Source organism: Ambystoma mexicanum, chromosome 1q, assembly GCF_040938575.1.
Source record: "Ambystoma mexicanum isolate Mex_15411 chromosome 1q, UKY_AmexF1_1, whole genome shotgun sequence".
NCBI classification, from domain to species: Eukaryota; Metazoa; Chordata; class Amphibia; order Caudata; family Ambystomatidae; genus Ambystoma; species Ambystoma mexicanum.
In genome coordinates, this window is record NC_090922.1 from 1,244,008,301 (window position 1) to 1,244,021,480 (window position 13,180).

Sequence of the window (13,180 nt, forward strand, 5' to 3'; positions counted from 1 at the left end):
GAGGATGCGGTGAAATGTGAAGATGCTTTCTCCTTCTTTCTCTCTTTTCCTAGGAGATCCAAACTCGAGGCGGGCGTGGCAGAACTGGATGCAGACTTGCAGGCACGGTGAGGGTTACGCTGCTGGATGCAGAATAACGCGAAGCATGTGCTGCTCTTCGGGCGTGGTTTAAATAGCCTCCAAAGTAGTCCCAGGTAAGTATTCCTCCCCAGCCTCACCCGAGTAAAAAAAATAGTCCCTTGGTAAAATAGTCCCTTCCAAGCCTCGTTTGGCTTGGAGCTCCTGCAGCATGGTCTGCATCAGGTAAGTTTGCAGCATGGTCTGCATCAGGTAAGTTTTAATCTATGAGCCTGGCGCCTATGGCGCCAGGACTGACTCTCCATATGAGCCTGGCGCCATTGACACCAGGACTGCACCCAAATAGCCCATAGCGGGGGTTGTTGGGCTTGCTTGGGGTAACTTGATGCCTGCTTCCGGGGTTGCTGGACTTGGTCTGGGTCCCCGGGGGTAGGCATCATGGCAGACACGGGGAAGAAAGAAAGAAAAGAAGGAAGCCAGGGACGAGCGTGAGAGGATGAAAGAGCGTGCGGAGGAGAAGAAGAGGGAGGTGGAGAGGATGAAAGCAGTAGCAGAAGGTACATCCCGTGCGGAGCAGCGTGACGTGAAAAGAAGAGAGGAAGAGAGGGAAAAGGAAATGGAGATGTGGAAGAAGAAAATATTATCTGAACGCACCAGGAAATACGAAGAGGGTAAAGTAATAGAAAGCATATTACAACGGGAAAAAAGGGAAAGAAAGGATGAGGAAGAAAGGATATTAGCAAGGGTAAGTAGTGAGGTAATAGAGGAACTAAAAAAGAAGAGAGGAAATTGGGGGAGAGAAAAAGGAATGGAAAGAGGAGGAGAATGAACGTAAAAAGATGGGCCGCGGAATGAGAACATACACTCGCCAGGACGTGGAGGTGCCCACAACCGTAAACGCAGGGCGAAGAGAGAGGGATGGATTTAATAGATTTAAAAACAGTGACAGTTGGAGGTAAAAGAACAGAATGGGGGTTGTCGCTGCTGGACGGGTTTTGCAGTGCAGATGAGGGTATTGGAAAAAGAGGAAGCAGCGGCAATAGGAAAAGTTTAGATAAATTGTACCTCACACGTGCAAACAGCGAATCGCCATGGACATGTGGGAAAGAGGAAAGGAACAGGTAAGAGAGGTAGCAAGAAGAACAACGCCAGCAGCAACATCTGCGCTAACACGCCCACCCACGCCCACCCGCGCCTACGACCGAACACTCGCCATACATCGGCAGGCTTAGGGATCTCCCTCGATGCAGGCAGGCAGAACGACCACACACACCTGCGGTGAAACAAGAAAGAAATAGGAAAGGGAGGAAGACTGAGGAAGAGAGTATGACGAGTACTGGTAAAATAGATAGGATAACAGAGCCTCCCGACACAGAGAACGAAGACGAGTACACTGACGCTACCTCCCCGTTATGGGGGGGAACAGAAGGGTTACAATTTAATGCCACTTTTGGAACGGGGAGGGGTAAGACCGCAATATGTTCCCTGCAAGCATGCTGATAAGGAAAACAAAATGTAGACTCCCATCATTAAGCGGGGGAGCGGGGAAGTGGATATATGAAATGGAGAAACATACTGCAGGGCAAAAGTTAGTGGTGGGTGATGTGAACGGGCTATTAATATCAATACTGGGGGATGCAGCTGATTATCTGGAAAAGGGCGGGCTTTCCCGGAATGACTACTACAGATAAGTCACATGATGGGGCACCATTCGCCAACTGTAGGCATGCACTATGGCAGGCCCTGAGGGTCCAGTACCCAGACACATCAGACATAGGAGCTATCACCTCACGCAAAATGCGTGAGAATGAAGATCCTGTTGATTACATCCAGGAGATTCAGGAGAAGTGGCGCTTGGAAACTCGGGAGCAGTGGGATAAAACACCAGCCATCTTCTATCACATAGTAGCACAGGGGCTCCCGGAGGCAGTACAAAGACAACTGAAGAAGGTAGTGGGAATAGAAGCAAAACCATGGCCGAAGATACAACTAACGATAATACACCACTGTAGAATATGGCAAGAAAAGAGGAAGCAAAATTAGTGCAGAAGAAACTAACCAAATACTCAATGGAAGGTGCCTTAATTACAACACCAGCAGCGGTAGCACAGACACCCGCGTCAGTAGTGATAGCACCGGACACAAGACAACAACAAATCACCCAATTACCACAACCAACACAAACAATACCACAGCAGGTTTCGCAGACCACATTATACACAGCCACTGCTGGGTGGGATACGTGCAACCAGGAAATGGATATTACAACACCTTCCGGGGAAGGGGCGGTATGATGAGAGGGAGGGGATATGCCCAGCCCACGCAGCAGCAGGTGGGAGGGCTCCGAGGTCACTACCCCAATGGGCAGCCAGTGTACCAAGATAACACAGGCAATTTCCCATGTCAGGCCAGGGAACCACCAGTATGTTGGGTTTGCGGAATGGTAGGACATATGTCACGCACATGTAGAGTAAGGCCCATAGCATGGGCAGAGCAAGGGCAACAAGGACATGTGGGGGAGCAACAGTTGTACCAACAACAAGGAACGCACCAGAATGCCACGCTGCACCACAACCACAGACACAGGGTCACGCATCACCACAGCAACAGATGGTAGTGACACAACAACATCAGATGCAACAGCACCACAACCAACCCCAATACAGGACAGTAAGGTATCAACCACTGACACACCACAACCACAAACACAGTTGGGAAGAGTGACGATATTAGGACACAAACCCTACACCAGGGGTGGTATGTCTTTATACCCACAATAGGCCAGCCCACAGATGTCCTTGATGTGTCCCATCCTGTCGGTAACACCCAATTGTGCAGGAAACACGCATACAAGTACATATGATGTGGGCTGCATAAAGAGCATTGGGGGAGTAAGAATAAAATTGAAGAAGGGAGCAATCCTGCCTCGAGTCAAACAGTACCCATTATCAAAGGAGGCAGATGAGGGCATATATGAGACGATATCAGCTCTGATAAATAATGGCATATTGGTACCATCAGAATCAACATGCAACACGGCTGTCTACCCAGTGCGCAAAGAAAAGGGAGGGTCGTGGCGTTTCATCCAGGACCTTAGACCCTTGAACCACGTAGTAGAGGCAGAGTACCCTATAGCAGCAAACTTGGATACAATACTATGTGGAATACCAGCTGAGACATCACGGTTCAGCGTAATTGACCTCAAAAATGCCTTTTTCTCCATACCTCTGCACCCACACTCCCAGGATCTGTCACGAGTTTCACATATAGGAACACAAAGTAGAAACATACCAGGTTGCCTCAGGGGTACTGGGAGTCGCCCTCAATTTTCAACAGGGTAATACAGATGGATTTAGGAAACATTGAAATGGAAAGTACAGTGCTGCAGTATGTCGATGACATAATGATTTGCAGCACCACTGAGGAGAGATGCAGGGAAGATTCAATAAAAATGCTCACAGTGTTGGCTGAAAAGAGGTACAAAGTGGACAAAATAAAGTTACAGTACTACTGTCATGCATGCTGGACGCTACGCTCGTAGAACAGCTAGACCGTTCTACTCCAAATGGAGGTTATTCGATACGTTACCGGGAAAACGACGTTTGCACTTTTCACGTCGCTAACTTCACGTGACTTTTGCTTCGTCACGTGAACTACGGTATTACGTATTTAAGCAGCGTAGAAGCTTCACTCGCTGCTTCTGATCGTCTCTATTGGCGTTGTGTAGCTGAACCTCTGATCTGCATCCTGGCATATTTCTACAGCTACTTTTGGGCCTTCGATAGCGTGTGTTCCGCCACACGCTGATTCCTGGAGCTATCCCTTCGCGTGTTAATTCACACGCGTTCTCTGTCTTCAAGCGTGGCTGGTCCGGACTGCGGGAATCCTGCCCGCGTGTAATTCCACACGCTCACGCTGTCTCTAAACGCGGCTGTTCCGGACTGCGGGAACACCGCCCGCGTGTTATTCCACACGCGCTCTCTGTCTTCAAGCGCGCCTGGCTAAGGCTGCGTAAATCCTGCCCGCGTGTAAAATCCACACGCGCTCTTTGTCTTCAAGTGCGGCTGGCCAAGGCTGCGTGAATCCTGCCTGCGTGTAAAATCCACACGCGCTCTTTGTCTTCAAGTGCGGCTGGCCAAGGCTGCGTGAATCCTGCCCGCGTGTAATTCCACACGCGCTCTTTGTCTTCAAGTGCGGCTGGCCAAGGCTGCGTGAATCCTGCCCGCGTGTAAATCCACACGCGCTCTTTGTCTTCAAGTGCGGCTGGCCAAGGCTGCGTGAATCCTGCCCGCGTGTAAAATCCACACGCGCTCTTTGTCTTCAAGTGCGGCTGACCAAGGCTGCATGAATCCTGCCCGCGTGTAAAAACCACACGCGCTCTCTGTCTTCATACGCGGCTGGCCCGGACTGCGTAAATCCTGCCCGCGTGTAAATCCACACGCGCACGTTGTCTTCACACGCGGCTGGCCCAGACTGCGCGAATCCTGCCCGCGTGTAAAATCCACACGCGCACGTTGTCTTCAAACGTTATTTTCTTCGCGGCTGTTTATAACCGCGTGTACTTCTAACTCCTGCATCTGTGGAATTAACAGAAGGATTGATCCCTATAGTGGGAAGGAAGCCTTTCAAGGATTATTGGAAGGTGACATTGAACTGAACTTTGGACGCTATCCTGTGGTGAATTCAACCCGTATCTAGCGTGAGCCTCGTTCCGTTCGGGATAAGTCTCCCTTACTAATTTTCCCTTCCTTGTCGTTTGTTCTTCATTTCAAATCCATCAAGAGACTTCTGGATTGTTCTACCCAAATCTAAAGGTCAGTGTGAACATTCCTGTCATTATCTAATTCATCATACTCAGATTTGAGCAGTTATTCATGATACTTTAATTTGTCCTAGGCTGGATTACTATACCTTACCCACGCCCTTTCCAGTGATCCATCGCTCTGCCTGTTTTATCAGCCAGAGGGTTGTATCATTTGGAAGGTCTTTTATTGACTTCACGACTATCAAATCGTGTGAACAGGGATCCGGAAGACCCTACCTCCTGTATCCTTTTGAGTATTGTATCCTTTTCAGTTAATACTTTGGTACATTCTGACAACTGCCAGGAACAAGTACTTTATATTGGCCAACTAATTTCCCAGCATGGAAGACACATATCACCACAAAGAGCGCAAGCGATAAAGCACACACCACAGCCACAAACGGTGCGAGAACTGCAACAGTTCCTGGGCTTATGTAATTATTGCAGAGCATGGGTTTTTGATTACAGTTCATACATAGGACCCCTACTTGAAGCACTGAGGGAAGCACAGCAGGGGGACAGGAAGTTGAAATGGACAAGAGAAATGATAGAGGGGTTTGAGGAGCTGAAGAATGCCAAATCCTTAGCACCCGTGCTGGCCACCCCAAACTATGAGCACCAATTTTTCATTTTTTCACATTGCGACTCAGCAGTAATGAAGGCAGTACTGATTCAGAAAACAAGCATGGGACACAAACCAATAGCATTTTACAGTGGTCACTTGGACTCTGTAATGTTAGGTCACTTCCCTTGCAAACAAAGTCTTGCAGCAGCTGCATTTGCGGTGGAAAAATCATCATCAATAACATTGGGGTGCCCAACTACACTATTTGTGGAGCATGCAACCCAAATCTACCTTGACAACACACAAAAGGGCCTCAGGTTATGAAATAATTTTATGTAGACCAGAATTGACCATTGTTAGGTGCAGCACTGTAAGTACAGCCAGATTCCTAGTAGAAGTAATTGAAGAAGGTGATTATGCCCAGGATTGCACACAAACCACTGAAATATACTCCTGTACAAGGAATGTTGAGGAGGAGGCACTAAACGAGGGTGAGATAATGTACATTGACGGGTCCTCAACTATTGACCAGATGGATGGAGTAAGGAGGACGGGAGCAGCAATGGTCAAAATGACGGAAGATTTGCTGTATGTCCCGGTCAAATGTGTCCAACTGCCACAGCATTATTCGGCCCAAGCAGCAGAATTAGTGGCACTGATTCTGGCGCTGAAATAAAGTCTTGATAAAAAGGTCACCATATATTCCGATAGTGCATATGTAACATCAACAGTATACCCGGGATTAATTAAATGGCAGAGAAGGGGTTTTAGGAGAGCACATGGTACCCCAGTAAAGCATGCCCTCCTACTAGCCGAACTCATAGAAGCAATAAACGATCCCCAAGAAGTGCACTGGTTAAGTGCCAGGCACACACCAATGGTGATGACTATATCTCAAAGGGTAATGAAGTAGCAGACGCACACGCAAAACATGCTGCGTATTTTGGTGAACTGTGGACCCCCCCCAGAATCAGAGAGGGGGAGGTTGAAGGCGAGACAAATGTTGATGAAGGATGGGTACACATCTCCCCGCAACACAGATTATGGAGTTGCAGACATCTGCGCCAATGGCAGAAAAGGAACTGTGGGTAAAAAGAGGGTGCACGATGTCCCCTACGGACACCTTATGGCGACAGAATAACACTGGAAAAGTAGTTATGCCACTAGCACTGTTAAAAACTGCACTTACTCAGCTACATTATCCAACACATACAGGAAAGGAGATGATTGCAGCACAAATTAAGGAAAACTGGTTTTGTCCCGATTTAAACTCCCACCTTGCCAATTTCATCAGCAAATGGCTAACATGCCAACAGTTCACGGTCGGTCACACGCTGCAAGTGATTAAAGGTACTATACCCCGGCCAGAAGGACCCTTCCTACAACTTCACATTGACTACGTTGACATGATCAATGTATGTAAAGGACACAGGTACATGATAGTAGTAGTATGCCCCTTCTCAAGGTGGGTCAAAGCTGGGCCCTGCACACACGCAGACGCCTTCAGAGCTGCCAAGTTTTTAGTGAGAGAGGTCTGACCTAGGTGGGGCGTATTTGAAGTGCTCCGGTCAGACAACGGCCCGCACTTCGCAAACTACCTATTCCAGCACATCACTACCCTTCTGGGAATAAAGCACAAATTTGCATGTGCATATCACCCGCAAGCAAATGGCATGTGCGAAAGTCTGAACGGCCTCCTAAAGGAAGAGATAGCGAAGATTCAGCAGACAACCAAGAAGAGCTGGTTGTACTGCCTCCCCTTGGCACTATTTGAGTTGAGAAATAGACCAGGTTCCGACCACCACCTCAACCCCCACGAGGTGGTCACTGGTCGTCAAATGCGTCTTTCTTTAACGCCCGCATCAAGGGCACTAACTGACAACGAAAGTTCTGCAAATGTTTTTGGTGATGAAATGCATCAATATTTGTCTTCCTTGATTACTAGTGTCACCTTAATCTCTCAACAGCTCGAGCGCACGTGGGGCGAGTCGAAGAACACCCAACGCGAAGAATCAGCCGAAGTACAAGAACAGCCGAAGAACAAGGACAGCAAGGACTGTGTAAAATTACAGAGGACGACAGTGTTCTCCTCCGGAACTTTAATCGCAAGTGGAATGAACCCCGTTTCACGGGGCCACACTTGGTAGAGGCAGTAGCTCCTCGAGCAGTAAAGTTGGCAAGTAAAAACACCTGGACTCATCTTCACGACATTAAGCCCTACAACTACAAGACCCGCCCTCGCGTTGACAATAGGGCCAACGTGCAGACGACATCAGCAGCACCATCGGCGGACAACCACACAGCAACAGCCAAAGAGGACAATTGTGACTCTACCCACGATCTACCCCCCAGCCACGGACATCTTAACAGACTTCGAAAAATCACCCCTAGCCCATCCCATGGTTACAAGGTCCCAAACGAAAGAAAAACTTGCTCAGCCCCACCCTGCCCATCACACCATTGAGTAAAGGACATTAAATGATGAAGTAGAATGTTGCATACACCACTATAAACACTTGTATGTTCTCTTTTTCTTTTCTCTCGCACATGCAGGTACCGCATATTACTGTATTGTCTAGGAAGTTAAATAACTAACGTAGTGTTCTGCCCAGGAGTAAATGCTGCCGCCAACGATAATAACCCTGAGGCCCTATCACACCAATTTGTATGATATGATATGATATGATAGGTTATTTATAACGCGCTTAATACCCAGAGGTTTCTAAGCGCGGATCCAGGGATCGAACCTGTGTTGCTCCGTGTCGTCTTGTTTCCAAGTCGAGCACGCTGCAACTGAACTATCCTCCTGGGACATACCACATAAGGAGACCAAAATATCTGAAAAGAAGGAGGGTACGTGTGCATTACACAGAATTTGTTTTGGCTGTAGAGCAATCATTTCCCCCATCTTCATGAGCACCTACCAGCTCTGAGGGATAGGTCCCTGACATTAATGTGGGAACAGCTTTTCGCCTGGGCAATGAACGATTACCTGATAGGGAGTGCTTAATTAACAATACTAACCATAATAACGCATACTTTCAGAATTTCCAGGCAGGCAACTTTACCGTCGCAAGAAAAACTGCAGGACCGCAGCAAAAGGTAAGAGCAAAATGCTGGTGAGATTAGTGACTGTTATAAAACTGTTAGGTGTGTTGGTAATCACTGGTTTATTGGCTGCCTCTGTATGGCAGAACACCTATGCTTTCAATATTATGGCTGCACCTAAGATTAACATACTCCCTCCCACGGCTGCAACAGGTACAGTATCAGGTGGTACAAATGGCACTAGAGGTAAGGGTAGTAGAGTTAAACGCAGCACATACATAGAAGAGAAGGAAATTAACACATATCTTACAGATTCAGCACACGTCTCAAACATGTGGTATAAGCACATGACCAAAATTGGTAAGCAAACAACGGAAGACAACTGCTACGTTTGCTCATTGATCCCGTATGCCATGAGTGCATCAGTAACATTTGTTGCTACAGAAGTACCAGCAAAAACGATGTCATGGTTGAAATATTTAGCACTATTGCAGACAAGAGGACGATTCCAAGGGACGGTGGTGAGAATAGAATGGAAGACGAGGGACACATATCCATACGAAAATAATTTCCTCAAAACATACTCGGCCTACCACAAGAGAAGCCTACATACTGAAGCCTTTAGATACATCACTGACGGCCCCGACAAAGGAGAAACGAAGAAGGTTACACTGGACTACCTGCCATGCGATGCGTATGCGGCAGAAACACCTGGAAAACAAGGGTGCTGGGAAAGGCCCCTATAGTGATAACTGGAAAAGTATATATGAACGATGAGTGGCAGATAGGAGTAGTTGGGAGCAACATGATAACGAGAGAAAACACTACCACCATACAGGAACACAATGACAGATGTTGGACAACATGGGGTATGTATGTACCAATGTTAACGTGGATGGGGAAGGATGAAGACCCAGTAAGAATACTACCACTATCTGCACCCACATTATGCTACCAACACAGAGGAGATGTGGATGTAGGGTACAACACCAACTGTAAAGACATAGTGGAGTTGCCTGAGGGGGGTGCTGGCACAGCAGTAATAATGGATCACTATTGGGCCTGCTGTGACAAGGCATGTCATACACTGCCCTCCTCTTGGAATGGAGTATGTACTATGATACACATCAACGTGCCATCACTAGTTGTGCCTCAAAAACACGTCAACTTGGCAACTTCCCCAAGATGGACGAAGGGAAAAAGAGAAGGAAGAGGTCATTGAAGGTTACAGTAGGTAATGAGAACAACAACAATAATGTGTTATCAAGAGCAAAGAGACAAGGGGAAGCGCTTACAGGAAACTACCTGTGGGGACGATCAGAAACAGCACTCACCTCCATTCCACAGAGCACAGATTATTTAGTAGAGCAGCGATGTTCTTCTCATCAATAATGCATCCAGGATTACAGGCATACGCAAATGCGAAATTCAGATAACACGGTGGGAGCTGATGACAATAAATTCAACTGTCAATGGATTTAACGCAATAAAGGAAGAGCTGCAAGCAGTAAGAATGGTAGCACTACAGAATAGATATGTGCTGGATCTCCCCATGGAAATGGAAGGAGGGGTTTGCGCGTAAATTGGACAATCATGCTGCCATTTATTCCTGCTAATGATGAGGACAATGGGACACTTACTGAAGCAGTATGCCAACTAACCCTGATGCACTCAAGGATGGAAGAGAGTAAGGGAGTAAAGAAGGACGACATCTGGTTTTCCTTTCTGTGGTCATGGATGCCTTCATGGCTATCAGATGGGCTAAAATTACTTGTAGGAGTAATAATATTGGGTACAGCGCTGTCGATTATGATAAAGTTTTGGAGAGCAAGAAGAGCTTGCACAGTGGATGAAATGATGGAGATGGCTGGCATGCACGCCTTACTACCAGCAGATGACGTACTACACATGGATACGATAATAAAGGAAAGAGGCTGCGCAAACAAATTATCGACAACCACAAGGATCCATCATCCCTGAAAGTGGAGAACCCAAGAAACCCGAGGAGCTATGTAGGGAGATGGGTATACAGCAAACCTGGCGGCACCTGCATATATATATATATATATATACTGGTCTTTTGAAGATCATGTGAACCACTATGGACACTTGGCAGGAATAACTAAAGTATGGAGAGTAAAAGGAGATAAGGAGAAGGATGAGTTTGTGGTCGATAAGTCGACCAGAGGGAGGACTGAAGTGGGAGAATGGGATAAAACCATCCCCCCAATCTCATCCAGACCATGGCCTAGGGGATAACGGCCCAGACACCCTACACGAGATGAGTTCGCCTATTTGCCAGACAACAAAATACCTTGGTTCAAGAACTTGCACATAAGAGGAGTATGCCCACCTGTAAGATCAACACCAGGCCCCATGGCTCAAGATGATGCATGCGGCATGGATGAACTCGACTAGAGCAATGACTACAAGTATCCACATCGTTAGAGATGCCATCACGACATAGCCAACAGACAAAAGCACACGTGCCACCATGCACACTGGTCACTCACACACCAACCTACATGAAGAACATACTCTGTGTTATGACGTAGCAGACCGTCACAATCACGGACGCGCATCTTTTTTCTTTTTCTTTTCACACAGACCTTCTACAGCACCGCAGAAACGCAAGATGCCTGAAGAGATCATGTATATGCTTGCTGATGCTTCCTTGCCACCTATCTCTACAAGACGCTATCACGTATACTTAGCGCTGCATATGATGATGTGTCACTCCACAACCACCCGGGACCCATGAACTGAGCCCGAGTAGGCCGCGAGCAAGAGTCCCCAGGTTGGAGCCTTGCAAACAAAAACCCCTTCAGAACGGAATACAAGTGCTGATCAGGCAGAACAAGCCCCTAACGAGGGCCCACAGCCAAGACCACGATGTTGCAACTCGCATGCCGAAAAGCCTAGCGACAAGGTTATACCTGCAAATGCTAAGCCTCCAGACACAGAATACTAAAATGAAATGCTCATAATTCTGCTCCAGCCATGGTCTCGCCACACGTGACCAAGCCAAACTGACAAGGTGCCAAGACTACGAGACAGAGAAGCAGCCAGGGTCTCACAGGTTGCAACAACGAAGCAGCAAGATGGACACCTACAGCGACGGGAACGACTCGTCTATGAGCAGATCTGCCTGTTGTTTGCACAAAACACATAGTTACACATTGTTGCTCATGACAGGTACACCACGAGCTGGGAACGACGATGGTCCCAGGGTTGGGGGCTCGTGGGAGAACCAATCAGAACACAGGGGGGCTCACTACTGATGCCGTTTCTTATAGCCAATCACCAAGGGTCCCCTTGTTGCAATTCTGAAGTAACAAATGTTAGGGACAGCCCAAGCATACCACCTGATCTGGTCCCTTCCTATAACAACTTTCTCTATATGATAACCATACTAACCCTACCACTCGGAGAGCCAATCCTGAGTGGCGATAGGTTTTTTGCGCTAACTTTCTCAGGTGACGCAGGTAGCGCGTCATACTGTAGTAAAAAGGGCCTGCGAGCTCCTCGGAGAGTGACTTTTGCGCTTTATCGAATGCATACGAGAAACCCGTCCCTGCCGTTGCAATAACCCACAGTTTTAGCCTTGCTTCTTTTGTGTGTCTCATACTCATTTTTGGGGACACGGGAGGAGTTGGGGCCTCCCAGCCCGGAGGTCCGCGGACGGCTCTGCCGACTCCGGGATAATCACCCTGCCGAAACACCCTCACCTGGTTGCAGGCCAATGATCACGACTAACCCTGCCATCTCATCTGCCCATGCCGCTGTTCTAACCTGACTGCCATGCACAGCTTTAAATATGTAAATATGTAAGTGCAATATGCAAGTGCAATCCCCTATGTACAGCACTAAATATGCAAATATGTAAGCATCCGTTTAACTATATTTATATATGTACACACCACGCAATGTAATGCTATGCCTCGTTTTTCTTTTCTGGTCTTCACATGCGTGCCTTATCATGTAACTACGTTTTTAAGTAATCCTATCTTCCTGCCCTCTGTTGCGCCTTGTTACCTCTGGGTTTTGCGCGCCATACTAAATAAACAAACGAACTGTTGGAGACACTGAGTGCAAGCATGCAGATCAGAGTTTATGGGCATAGTTGGAGTTAGCAGAAGCACACATTCAATTCAAAGTTATACTGGGAGAATAAGTGACACGAGAGAAAAAGGTATTTCTTGAGCACTATCCTCTAAGCATCTGCAGAGGAGCTTTCAGGTAAACTTGCACAGTGTTTAAGTAAGTAGAGTTCCAGAAAGCAGGTTTGCATGGTTACATTAATTTTGAATGAATCTCTCATCCCTGCAGATACCGGAAGGAGGTCAAAGATCCTGTGTCCGAGTTTGTTGTTTTGTTCACTTCCCCTTTCCCCCCGGGATGTGTTAGGCTCAACTGGTTTTAAGATAGGTTGAGTACACTATGCTTTCGAGGGTCTGTGGGGCTCAGCAGCTCCTGCATTGGTTCGAACATTGGTCTTCAAAATCCTAAAGAGGAGGGGGCGACATGTGACAGTAGCAAGACGACAAAAGGGGAAACCGAGAAGCAGATAGAAGGGAAAAAAGGGCTATGTGGTGAAGTACTTGTCTTGGCATGATGGAAGACCATGATGTCATCTGGAGTGCTGTGTTGTGAATGAGAGAATGTTTGGTGAAGTTCCAAGCCCA

General features: G+C 47.4%; 1 protein-coding gene across 6 annotated transcripts in view; it reads right to left on the minus strand.

Moving 5' to 3' along the window:
* Positions 1 to 13,180, minus strand: part of PATJ (PATJ crumbs cell polarity complex component) — a 3,332,662-nt gene that overhangs the window by 2,139,000 nt on the left and 1,180,482 nt on the right. The gene's annotated exons all lie outside the window — the stretch shown is intronic.